This window comes from Chiloscyllium plagiosum, unplaced genomic scaffold (assembly GCF_037043375.1).
Source record: "Chiloscyllium plagiosum isolate Xiang-an unplaced genomic scaffold, Cpla_swu_hap1 HiC_scaffold_9, whole genome shotgun sequence".
Lineage (NCBI taxonomy): Eukaryota > Metazoa > Chordata > Chondrichthyes > Orectolobiformes > Hemiscylliidae > Chiloscyllium > Chiloscyllium plagiosum.
The window spans coordinates 101,749,416-101,761,598 of NW_028270147.1; the positions used below are offsets into that span (position 1 = coordinate 101,749,416).

Below are 12,183 nucleotides of genomic sequence, written 5' to 3' on the forward strand. Positions count from 1 at the left end.
CTCCCACAGTCCAAAGATATGCAGTTTAGGTGAAATGGCCACGCTAAATTGCCCACAGTGTTCAGGGTTGTGAAGGTTAGGTGTATTAGTCAGGGATAAATGTAGGGGAATGGGTCTGGGTGGGTTACTCTTCGAAGGGTCAGTGTGGACTTGTTGGGCCAAAGGGCCTGTTTCCACACTGCAGGGATTCTATGAAAAACAGACGCTCCCTCCCCAAAGACTAAAACAACACATTCCCCAAACACAAATATACATGCACACATCTCCCCCAGCACAATAGCACATACCCTCCCCAAGATAGACAACACCCACTCTTCCCAAATTAAACACAGGCACTCTGCTGAAACAGGAAAACACACACATTCCCCAAATACAAAAACACACACAACCTCTCAAACACACACTCCCCAGACATGAAAACGTAGACCCTCCCCACTCAATATATCACACACACCCTTCCCAAATACATAAAAACATACCATCTCTTAAACACACTCTCCAACCATGAAAACACACTTCATAACCAATAAAACACACACCAAATATAACACTCACCAAACACACAAAACAGACTCCTCAAACAAAAAAAGCACATACTCCAAATACACACACCCTTCCAAAATACAAAAATACACATTCGTCCCTAAACACAAACACAGGAGAAAGTGAGGACTGCAGATGCTGGAGAGTCAGTTGAAAAGTGTAGTGCTGGAAAAGCGCAGCGTGGCAGGCAGCATCTGAGGAGCAGGAGAATCCATTTCTTTTGGGGGGTGTGGAGGGGGAAACGGGGCTGAGAGGTAAATAGGAGGGTGGGGGTGGGACTGGGGGGTTGCAGGTAGCTTGGAAGGTAGATGCAGTTGGGGACTGATGGTGATAGGTTAATGGGGAGAGTGGATTGGATAGGTGGGAAGGAAGATGGACAGGTGGGATAGTTCAAGAGGGCAGGGCCAAGTTGGGGGGGGGGGGTTGGATCTGGGATGAAGTTGGGGGGAGGGGAGATAAGGAAACTCGTGAAATCGATGTTGTTGTCGTTTGGTTGCAAGGTCCCAAGGCAGAAGATGGGGCGTTCTTCCTCCAGGCAGCAGGTCACTTGGATTTGGTGATGGAGGACATCCAGGACTTGCATGTCTTTGGCACAGTGGGAGGGGGAGTTGAAGTGGTCGGCCACAAGGTGGTGGGGTTGTTTGGTGCGTGTGTCCCAGAGATGTTCCCTGAAACCTTCTGAGAGTTGACATCCTGTCTCCCCAATGTAGAGGAGACCACATCAAGAGCATTAGACAGTAGTTGAGATGTTCATAGGTGCAGGAAACTCTCTGCCGGATGTGAGAGGATCCTTTGGTGCCTTGGGCAGAGGTGGGGGGGAAGGTGTGGAGGGAGGAATGTGTCCAAGGTGGTCCAGGTGAACTGGGGATCAAGATGGAAGGTGTTTGTGAAGCTGATGAACTGTTCAATGGGAACATCAGGTGGCACCAATACAGTCATCAATGTACCAGAGGAAAAGGTGGGGAATGGAGCCAGTGTAACTGTGGAGCATGGATTGTTCAATGTATCTGATGAAGGGGCAGGCATAGCTGGGGCCCATACGGGTGCCCATGGCTACCCCTTTGGTCTGAAGGAAGTGGAAGGATTCGAAGGAGAAATTGTGGAGGGTGAGGACCAGTTCTGGCAATTGAATGGTGTCGGTGGAGGGGTACTGGTTGGGTCGGCGGGAAAGGAAGAAACAGAGGGCTTAGAGGCCTTTAGCATGGCAGATGGACATGTACAGGGACTGGATGGCCATGGTGAAGATGAGGCGTTGGGGGCCTAGGGAACCAAAACTCATCGAGCAGGTGGAGGGCGTGGGTGGTGTCCCGAACGTAGGTAGGGAGGGAGTTCCTGGACCAAGGGGGACAGGACAGTATCAAGGTATGAGGAGATAAGTTTGGTAGGACAGGACCAGGTAGAGGCATACACATATACACTCTCCCAATATAAAACCATCCACCTTCCTGCATCCCCCCCAATCCCCAATCGCGCACAAACACACACCCTCTTCAAACACAAAAAAAGCACATTCTCCAAATGCTCCGATACATATCTTCGCCAACTACACAATCTCCCAAACATATCAAAGACTCCCATTGCACAAAATATATCAAATACAAACAAACACAACTTCTGCAAGCTAAAACACATACAGCCTCCCCAGACTGATCCACACATTTGAGGAATGAGTCTGTGTGTGTAAGTGCTTGCTTACAGATGAATTCCCACATATTGAATGAACAGTGGCCCTACCCTTTGCTGTTTGGGTTGGGATGAGAGTGAAGTTCGTGTCAGTAAGACTGTGATTCTCAAGGGATCCCAGCAGTTCTTTGTTCTGCTCTGCTCCTGGCTTCTGCTGGCCTGGGTGCGAAGTGTTCACCAAGACTTGACTGCAAACAGTTGATGAGCTATTCTTAGAGTTGGCTGTATGTTGTTGGCTCTTGCAAGCCCACACATGCTTCTCATTACAAATCAGTCAGTAACTTTGAGAATCGATGTTTTATCCTGTGTAGTGTTCAATTACAAATCAGGCTCTGTGACATTGCTGCCTTCAGCTGGTTAATGACCTCCTGTTAATTGAGCAGAACTTCCATAGTGATTGTTCAGCTTCGCGCTGTGGTCAATATTTAGCTGTATATAAACGTCAGCTCAAAAGGTCTGAGAGACGCTGTTGGCTGAATAGACTCCAGAAATGAGGGTCTGGAGATTTAAAACCTGATCAGGCGTGGGAGCGACCTGTGGAGGTGTGAACAACTCCCTGAAGGTGTGCGAGAGAGTGTCAGTTCAAGTCACGATCAGGTAACATACTTGTCCAGTCAAAGAAAACTAAACACTTGTCACTGCATCGTCTCGGTGGAGGCAGACAAATGCAGAATTAAAATTTCAGCTCAGCTTTTCATCAGACCTGGGGGAAAGAAAAGTGCAGTTCAGAGAGAGAGAGAGAGACAGGAACATTTTGGTGGCTGAGGGGGAGGTCGGGGAGGATGGGGTATTTGGAAACAAGGAAGTCTAAGGAAGAACAGAGGCATCAATCTGTGTGTCATTTCTAGGCCAGCTGTCAGTGGGAAGCAAAGCTGCAAAGAGACTACAGAGAGCGGTGAGCTATGTAGAGGAGTTACAATGCTGGAATTCAAAACTCCTCTTGCTGGAGAGACAGAAGGAGTGCAGAGCTGGGTTCAGTTCTTCCTTTCAAAGGGAACTGCATCTATCCCTGCAAAGGAAGCAAGTGCAGGTTACAGAGAGAAGGGATTGGAGCAGCTGGTAGGGGAGGGGGGTGTGCGATGTGGGAAGGTGGTGTTGTGCTGGCAGAGAGCTGGCATACACAGGATGGACAAAATGCCACGTCGGAGCAGCCCATGGTTTGTATTTTCGAAGCCAGGACAGATTAAGTGACGAAAGGAGAAACCAGATGAGGACTGCTTTATTGAACATTGTGGAACCAACACACTGTTATAAAGGATGCACTGTCAGATAGTCCGTGCTGAGGGAGCACAGCACTATTGGAGGGTCAGTGCTGAGGGACTGTCCCTGTCACTGGGATATTGTCCAGTGCAGTCCCTGCTAGGAAGCTAGTGGCCTATGTCTCACTGTGAAAAGTGCTGGTGAGGCTCTGCAGATTGAGGAGAAATGCAGTGTGAATCTTGCAGGTGCAGGGCTGTGGGTGAACCGACTGTGTGAATTATCACAGAGAGGCTGGCACATAGAGTGCTGAATTGCTGAATCAAAGCAGCTCTATACAGTTTTCCTGTCAGTCGGGGAAGGACAGAGCTCACAGTCGGGAGGAAGGGGAATCCACGGTGGTTCCTGTGCCAGTACCAGTCGCGCTGAATGTTGAAGCAGGAGCTCAATCTGGTAAGGTCACAGAGCCCTCTTTCATCAGCCAGTCCATCCGTGTGTGTGTGTGTGTGTGTGAATCAGCTGTGACTGCCTGATCTCACCAGGCCGTGTCTCTCTGTCCTACTGCAATCTGCACAAGTTCTATCATGAAGCGAGCCTATTTTGCATAGATTGCTCAGTTGAAACAACAGCTTTGTATTTAGCCATCAATAGGCAGTTTTTTTTACTATGTGTTTGTGTGTGTGTGCGCATGTGTATATGTGTACCTAGGTGTGTTTGTCACTGTGTGTGTGTGTGTGTTGGGGGGGGGGGCTGTGTGTATATGTGTACTTAGATGTGTTTGTCACTGTGTGTGTGTGGCTGTGTGTATATATGTACCTAGGTGTATTTGTCACTGTGTGTGTGTGTGTGTGAAATATATTCTCAACCCCTTCATCCCCTGTTGTGTAAATTATCTCTCTCCCTCTTCTGTTCTCTCTCCTTCTTTTGCCTCCCTCCTTGCTCCCTCCTCCCCATCCTTAATCACCCACCCCACTGCATCTCATCGCTGTTCACTTCCATTTTCTCCCACTCCCCTCTCTTTTCACTACCCCCCCACCCTCAATCCCTCCCCCCTTCTCACCCCTCTGCAAATTGAGAGGGAGAGGATAAATTAGTGAGTGAATGGCAAGTCACAGTAAGTAAAGGGGAAGGTTAATAATCAGAAACACAATTATTTAGTGGACGCAGAGATGTCATGAGTGAAAGTCTTTCCTTCCGCCTTCACTCTAGAAGGCAGTAACTGTGGGATCATGAGAAAAGATAATGAAAATACGACTATTACTAGAGAGGGACCTTGCCCTGAACTGGATGGATTGTGGCACCAGCTGGTATGAAAAATTGAGCACAGGCCCATGGGCACCAACCTGAATGTATATCATTCATCCTGCTGACTGCCACCTCCCCAAATCCCCACCGCTCCTGCCTAACCGCACCCCCGCACCCACACCTCCCCAAACCACACCCTGAAAGTGGATTGGAGTTGCTGTGGCAACAGAAATGTTTCTGTGCATGTTGAAGTCTGGAGGTTCGGGTATGGTGACATGTCCATTTGGGGATTGAAGCTGGGAACCAAATTGTCAGGGTCCAGAGAGTCATAGAGATCTGCCACAAAGAAAAAGGCCCTTCAGCCCATCAAATCACACCAGTCAAAAACAGCCACCGGACTATTCCAATCCCATTTACTTGACCCATAGCCTTAGACATCTTGGCATTGCAATTGTACATCGAACACAGAACATAGAAACAGTGTGCAGGGGTTCAGGAGGGGGTGTTGGAGCAGCAGGGGTAACGGGGGGAGTGTGGAGAGTGGGGATGCAGGGGGAGTGGGAGGGTGCAGGGGGAAGCATGAGGGTGCGGGGGAAAGGGAGGCAGGAGATGGGGGAGCAGGGATGGGGGCGCGGAGAGAGGGGAGATCAAGGTGAGTGGGTGGAGCAGGAGAGCAAGGGGAGCAGGGGAAGAGTGGGGGGTGGGGGAGTGGGGAGGTGAAGGGGAAGCGGGGGCAGGGCAAGATTGTGGGGAGTGGGTAGAGCAGGGAGGAACAGGGCAGGTGGGGAGAAGGGGTGGTAGAGGGAGAGCAGGGGATGGTGGGGATAGTAGGGGGAGGGGAGTTTGGGGGGAAGTGGGGGTTGGAGCGGGGGTGGAGGGGGAGTGGGGGTTGGAATGGGGGGTAGATTGGGGGAATGGGTGGAGTAGAGAGGGAGCGGAGGGAGGAGCAGGCATCTGGGGGGAGTGGCGGGCGTCGGGGGAGGGGGGAGTGAGGGAAAGGGGGAACAGGAGATCGGGGAGAGTAGGCAGAGCAGGGGGGAAGCAGGGAGGAGTGAGAGGGAGCAGTGGGGAGCAGGTGAGTGGGGGGGGAGCACGAGGGAGCTGAAGGGAGCGAGGGATGTGGGGAAAGCAGGGGAGGAATGAAAATTAACAGAGTAACTACCACTTGAGGATGAGTGTTAGGGTAACTAACGGGGCTAAAGATCAATAAGTCCCCTGGAAGTGATGAGATGTATCCAAGGAGTTTAAAGGAAGTAGCTACAAATATAGTAGTTGCACTGTCGTAATTTTCCAAATATCCTTATATTCTGGAAAAGTCTGAGTATTGAAAAACTGCCATTATAATATCATTAGTTGAAAAGGTAGGAGACTAAAAATAAAACAGTTAGCTTAATTGCATCCCAGATATTAGGAAAATGTGAACCTATTATAAAGGATATAATGACAAAGCATTTAGAAATATATATGATCAGCGTAACTTCATGAAGGGGAGATCGTGCCCAACAAAGCTAATAGAATTTTTTGAGGAGGTAGAAAGCAGGATCAATAAAGGTGATCTAGTGGCCTTTCAGAAGGTGTTTAATAATGTTCCACATTTAGCCTACTTAATAAGACAAGAGCACATGGGTTTGGAGGGTACGGATTATCGTGGACAGGATTTAGAACATAGAACATAGAACATAGATCAATACAGTGCAGAACAGGCCCTTCGGCCCTCGATGTTGCGCCGACCTGTGAACTATTCTCAATTTGTCCCCCTACGCTATCCCATCGTCATTTGCTAGCCAATAGAGGACAGACTGGGATAAGATCATTTTCAGGATGTAACCAGTGGTGTCACAATGATCAGAGCTGGGGCCACAACCTTTTACAATGTACAAAATGTCAATAACCTAGATGAGGAAAGTGAATTTAGAATTCAAAATTTATGGATGATGCAAAACTAGGTGGTGAGAATGAGAGTCTGGAAGGATAAAGTTAAGTGAATGTGTAAAAACTTAGCATACAGTCATAGAGCTGCACAGCATGGAAACAGACCCTTTGATCCAACTCATCCACGTTGACAGATTATCCTAAATTAATCTAGTTCCATCTGCCAGCACCTGGCCCATATCCCTCTAAACCATTCCTATATATATATATCCATCCAAATGCCTTTTAAATGTTGTAATTGTACCTAACACCTCCACCTTCTCTGGTAGTTTCTTCCATACATGCACCGCCCCATGCATGAAAAGGTTGCCTCTCGGGTCCCTTTTAGATCTTTCCCCTCTCAGTTCAAATCTACGCCCTAGGTTTGGACTCCCCTACCCTGTGAAATAGTCATTAGCTATTCACTCTAACTGTGCCCCTCATGATTTTTTAAACCTCTATAAGGTCACCCTGCAGCCTCTGATGTTCGTGGGAAAATAGGCTCTAACCTATTCAGCTTCTCCCTAGAGTTCAAACCTATCGGATGTGGAAACATCATTGTAAATCTTTTCTGAACTCTTTCAAGTTTAACAACATCCTTCCTATAACAGGGAGATCAGAATTGAATGAATATGCACCTGCACCCCTAGGTTCCTTTGTAGCAGATAGCATATAATGTGGGAAGTGTGAGGTCATCCACTTTGGCAGGAAGAATAGAGGAGCTGAATATTATTTATTGTTTTTTTTTAATGGGATGTGGGACACCCACATCCCATCATTTACAATGATGTTTCCACATCCGATAGGTTTGAACTCTAGGGAGAAGCTGAATAGGTTAGAGCCTATTTTCCCACGAACATCAGAGGCTGCAGGGTGACCTTATAGAGGTTTAAAAAATCATGAGGGGCACAGTTAGAGTGCAGGCAGGCTGAGCTAGCATTTATTGACCATCAGATGTTGCTGTTGAGAAGGTGGTGCTAAGTTGCTTTCTTGAACTGCTGCAGTCCATGTTCTGTAGTTTAAATCCCCAAAGCCCTTGGAGAAGCAACTCCAGGATTTTGACTCAATGACACAAGGAATGGCAACATATTTCCAAGTCAGAATGGTGACTCTCTTGGAGTGGAACTTGCAGATGCTGATATTCCCTCATATATGCTGCCTTTGTCCTTCTAGATGGAAGTGGTTGTGGGTTTGGAAGGTGCTGTCTAAAGACCTTAGTTGAATTTGCGCAGTGACTTTTGTAGATCACGTAAACTACTGCTACTGATGTAGGGAGCAGATGTTTGTAGATGTGGCGCCAATCACGCTGGCTACTGCATCCGGGATGCTGTCAAGTTTCTTGAGTGTTATTGGAGCTGCATCCATCCACAAGTGGGGAGGATTCTATCACACTCCTGACATGTGTCTTGTAGATGGTGGACAGGCTGTGGTGAGTTAGGGTGTGAGTTACTCACCACAGTATTCCCAGCCACTGACCTGCTCTTGTAGCCACTGCTTGTGGTGGATCGAGTTGTTTCTGGTCAACAGTAACCCTCAAGATGTTGATAGTGGAGGATTCAGTGATGGTAACACCATTGAACATCAAGTGGTTACGCTGTCTGTTATTGGTGATGGTCAAAGCCTGGTATTTGTGTGGCAAAAAGGTTACTTGCCACCTGTCAGCTCCAAGCCTGAAGAAAGTCCAGATCTTGTTGTATTTGGACATGGACTGCTTTGGTATGTGAGGAGTTGTGAATGGTGTTGAACATTGTGCAATCATTGGTTTAACATCACCACTTCTGACCCTAACTAATCGCTGTGTTAAAAAATGTTTTTTCTTACGTCACCCTTTTGAAAATCTCTTTAAACCTGTACCCTGCCATCCTTTTCCAAGTGGGAACGGTTTCACATTGTCTTCTCTATCCACACCCCATGATTTCCAAATCTGGAAATGCAGTGGAGGTAAGTTCAACTGAGGTATTGTTTCTATTTAAATAATCCTCCAATGTACAGTGTCATGGGGAAAAAAAGAAGGAGAATCACACTAAGTCATGATGCTCATTGAGCCAGTATTCCACAATGGGCTGGATGGTCTCTTTCTGCACCATGCCAATTCCGTGACACTGTGATACTTCAGTTCAGCATGCAATTCCCGAGTACAAACGGGGAAAATTGTGAAGGGCTTTGACGATGTAAGGAGAACCTTCCAAGTGGCAAGAGCCTCTGTAAATAATGATATTAGAATCATAGTGTCACACAACATAGGAATAGGCCTTTCAGCCCACCATGTCTATGCCAACAAACAAACACCAACCTTTGCTCATCACATTTACCTGCCCTTCATCCATCATCTCTAAGATTTCTTTCAAATGTCCACTGACTCACTTACTCCTCTATTGAGATATGATTTGGAGCAACTAGACCGAGAAATAGTTCTTATTCAGTGGGTCGTTGTGATCTGGAAAGCAATGTCTGAAGCTGCTGTGAGCAGATTCCCTTTTCAAAAAACATGATCAGATCGTGGAGCCCGAAACCTTCTTGGTGTTCTTGAGGAAATGGACAAATTAGGAAGCTCTGTCAGCGGACCAGCACCGGTACGATGAGTCCAACCATACTCTCCTGTGCTGTAAGATTCTGTCCTGGTGTTCCTTGAACGTTCAGTGCCTGAGCAGGAAAGAGAGATACCTGTACAACAATTTTCAAAATGGCTGGAAGTGAATAGGAAAATGCTGATATGAGGAATCATATTTTCTACTATCCCTCGAAGGGAGGGATGGGCTGATAGTAAGGGTGGTATGGTGATGAATGAAGAGCAGTGTGGTGTGTCTTAGAAGGAGGGGTGCCCACCCTCCCACTGGGCCCTGGGTGCCCAGCCAAAATAATTGTTCACTGAAGCTCCTTCCTGTTCTTCCTGATGCAATCCTGTTCAACATTCCACCAGCAACGCCCTCCCTCCTGCCCCCACCACCCCAATGCCCCACCTCGCTTTGCCATCATCTTCCAAACATTTTCTTCTTGGTTTTATTCTCTGAGCAAACTGTTTCTCCTGAATCCCATCTCTGATTTTCTTAGGAACTATCTTGATACTGAAATTCTCCAGTTACCGTCTTCCCCACAGGGGAAACATTCTCCATGGAAAAATCCAGAACCAGGGGTCACAGTCTGAGGAACTGGGAGTAGGCCATTTAGATTAGATTAGATTAGATTACTTACAGTGTGGAAACAGGCCCTTCGGCCCAACAAGTCCACACCGACCCGCCGAAGCGCAACCCACCCATACCCCTACCTTTACCCCTTTAACCTAACACTACGGGCAATTCAGCATGGCCAATTCACCTGACCCGCACATCTTTGGACTGTGGGAGGAAACCGGAGCACCCGGAGGAAACCCACGCAGACACGGGGAGAATGTGCAAACTCCACACAGTCAGTCGCCTGAGTCGGGAATTGAACCCGGGTCTACAGGCGCTGTGAGGCAGCAGTGCTAACCACTGGGCCACCGTGCCGCCCACTAAGGACTGAGTATCTGGAATTCTCTGTCACCAAGTGGCGGAAGCCAAAACGGTGAATCTTCTCAAGAAAGAGTTAGATATATTTCATAGGGCTAAAGGGATCAAAGGGTATTGGGAGCAAGTGAGAACAGGGCATTGAGTTGGATGACTAGCCCTGATCATATTGAATGCCAGAACAAGTTAAAAACTCTTTATTATATGATAGCAGACTAAAGATCTATTGAAAGTTGAGGTGTATGACAACTACCATATCAATTTTGTTTACTGTATCTGCCACCTTGTCCAGCAGGATTACTATAGTAGAGATTCCATTATCTTTTAGCTCACTAATGTTAAGCTGATTGGTCTGAAATTCCCTGGAAATACTCAATCTCTTCTTTATTGTAGATATAACAGTAACTGCCAAGCATCTATCTCTAATCTTTTTTATAAGATACTTATTCAATAGGTAAAAATTACCTCTGCTCATCCCTACATTATTTTAAATTACGAGGAGCACATGAACAGAAGTAGACCATTCAGCCCATTAAGTTTTCCTAAACTCAATCTGCTCCTCTCCCTCTCCCATTCCAACTGAGTTTGATCCCCTCCTTTCCTGATCCAAGCTTAATTTATTTAATATTGCTCATTTACTTTAAATGTGGACATATAAAATCTAATTTCATTGCATTGCCATGCACACCTCTCCCATATCACATTCTAAGGAGTGTGATAGTTTACTTCCCTTGTATCTCTCTTAGACTCAGAGATCTACAGCATGGAAACAGACCCTTCGGTCCAAGCCGTCCATGCCGACCAGATATCCCAACCCAATCTAGACCCAACTGCCAGCACCCGGCCCATATCCCTCCAAACCCTTCATATTCATATACCCATCCAAATGCCTTTTAAATATTGCAATTGTACCAGCTTCCACCACTTCCTCCGGCAGCTCATTCCAAACACGTACCACCCTCTTGCTGATTCTTTTCCCATTACTAGATCCAGTAACAAATGCTTCCTTTCTGCCTTATTACATTGTATACGAAGAGGTCCAGTACATGATATCCTGGGAGTCCTCAACATTGTCTCTGGACCCCATGAAGTTTCATGGCATCAGGTTAAACATGGGCAATGAAACCACCCACTAATTCCCATGTACCGTCCCCCCACTGCTGATGAATCAATACTCCTCCATGTTGAACAACACATGAAGGAAGCACTTAGGGAGACAAGGGCACAGATATATTCTGGGTGGAGGATTTCAACGTCCACCATCAAGAGTGGTTCCACAGCAGCACTATAGATTGAGCTGTTCGGGTCCTAAAGGATATAGCTGCAAGACTGGGTCTGTGGCAGGTGGTGAGGGAACCAACAAGAGGGAAAAACATATTTGACCTCATCCTCACCAATCTGCCAAACTGCAGATGCATCTGTCCATCACTATCAGTAAGAGTGACTACCACTCTGTCCTACTGGAAACAAAGACCTACCTTCACACTGAGAATGCCTTCCATTGTGTTGTGTGGCACTATCATTGATTAGATTAGATTAGATTCCCTACAGTGTGGAAACAGGCCCTTTGACCCAACAAATCCACACTGACCCTCCGAAGAGCAACCCACCCAGTCCCGTTTCCCTCTACCTAATTGCACCTAACACTACAGGCAATTTAGCATGGCCAATTCACCTGACCTGCACACCTTTGGACTGTGGGAGGAAACCAGAGCACCCAGAGGAAACCCATGCACACACAGGGAGAATGTGCAAACTCCACACAGACGGTCGCCTGAGGCTGGAATCGAACCTGGGACCCTGGTGCCGTGAGGCAGCAGTGCTAACCACTGAGCCACCGAAATAAGGCAGACTTCAAGCAGATCCAGCTGCTCAGGTCTGGCCATCATCATCAACAACAGCAGAACTGCATTCATCAATGCAGCCTGGGTAATCCAGAAGTGTGCTAGGACTTTTGGTTTGTGCAGTGTACTCATACAGTGACTTTGAAGGGATTGACTGGTGCAAGCTGCAAGGGAGCTTTCAGAAATCCTGTGTGACACCTTGTTTTGGTTTTCAAGGATGTGACTAGGTGGATCGATAATGAGGAACCAGTAGAGGTTGTAAAGCAATAATAGAC

The 12,183-nt window shown here is 47.2% G+C and overlaps 1 protein-coding gene across 3 annotated transcripts in view; it reads left to right on the forward strand.

The window, feature by feature from the left end:
- Nucleotides 1-2,681: 2,681 nt before the first annotated feature.
- tnr (tenascin R (restrictin, janusin)) overlaps nt 2,682-12,183 on the forward strand; it is a 156,090-nt gene continuing 146,588 nt past the window's right edge. For 2 of the 3 annotated variants that reach the window (XM_043700044.2, XM_087990943.1), the window contains exon 1: nt 2,682-2,823. The gene's annotated coding sequence lies outside the window, so the exon portion shown is untranslated. Of the gene's footprint in view, nt 2,824-3,390; nt 3,877-12,183 lie in introns of those variants that run through there. The other variant, XM_043700043.2, reaches the window with a different exon arrangement.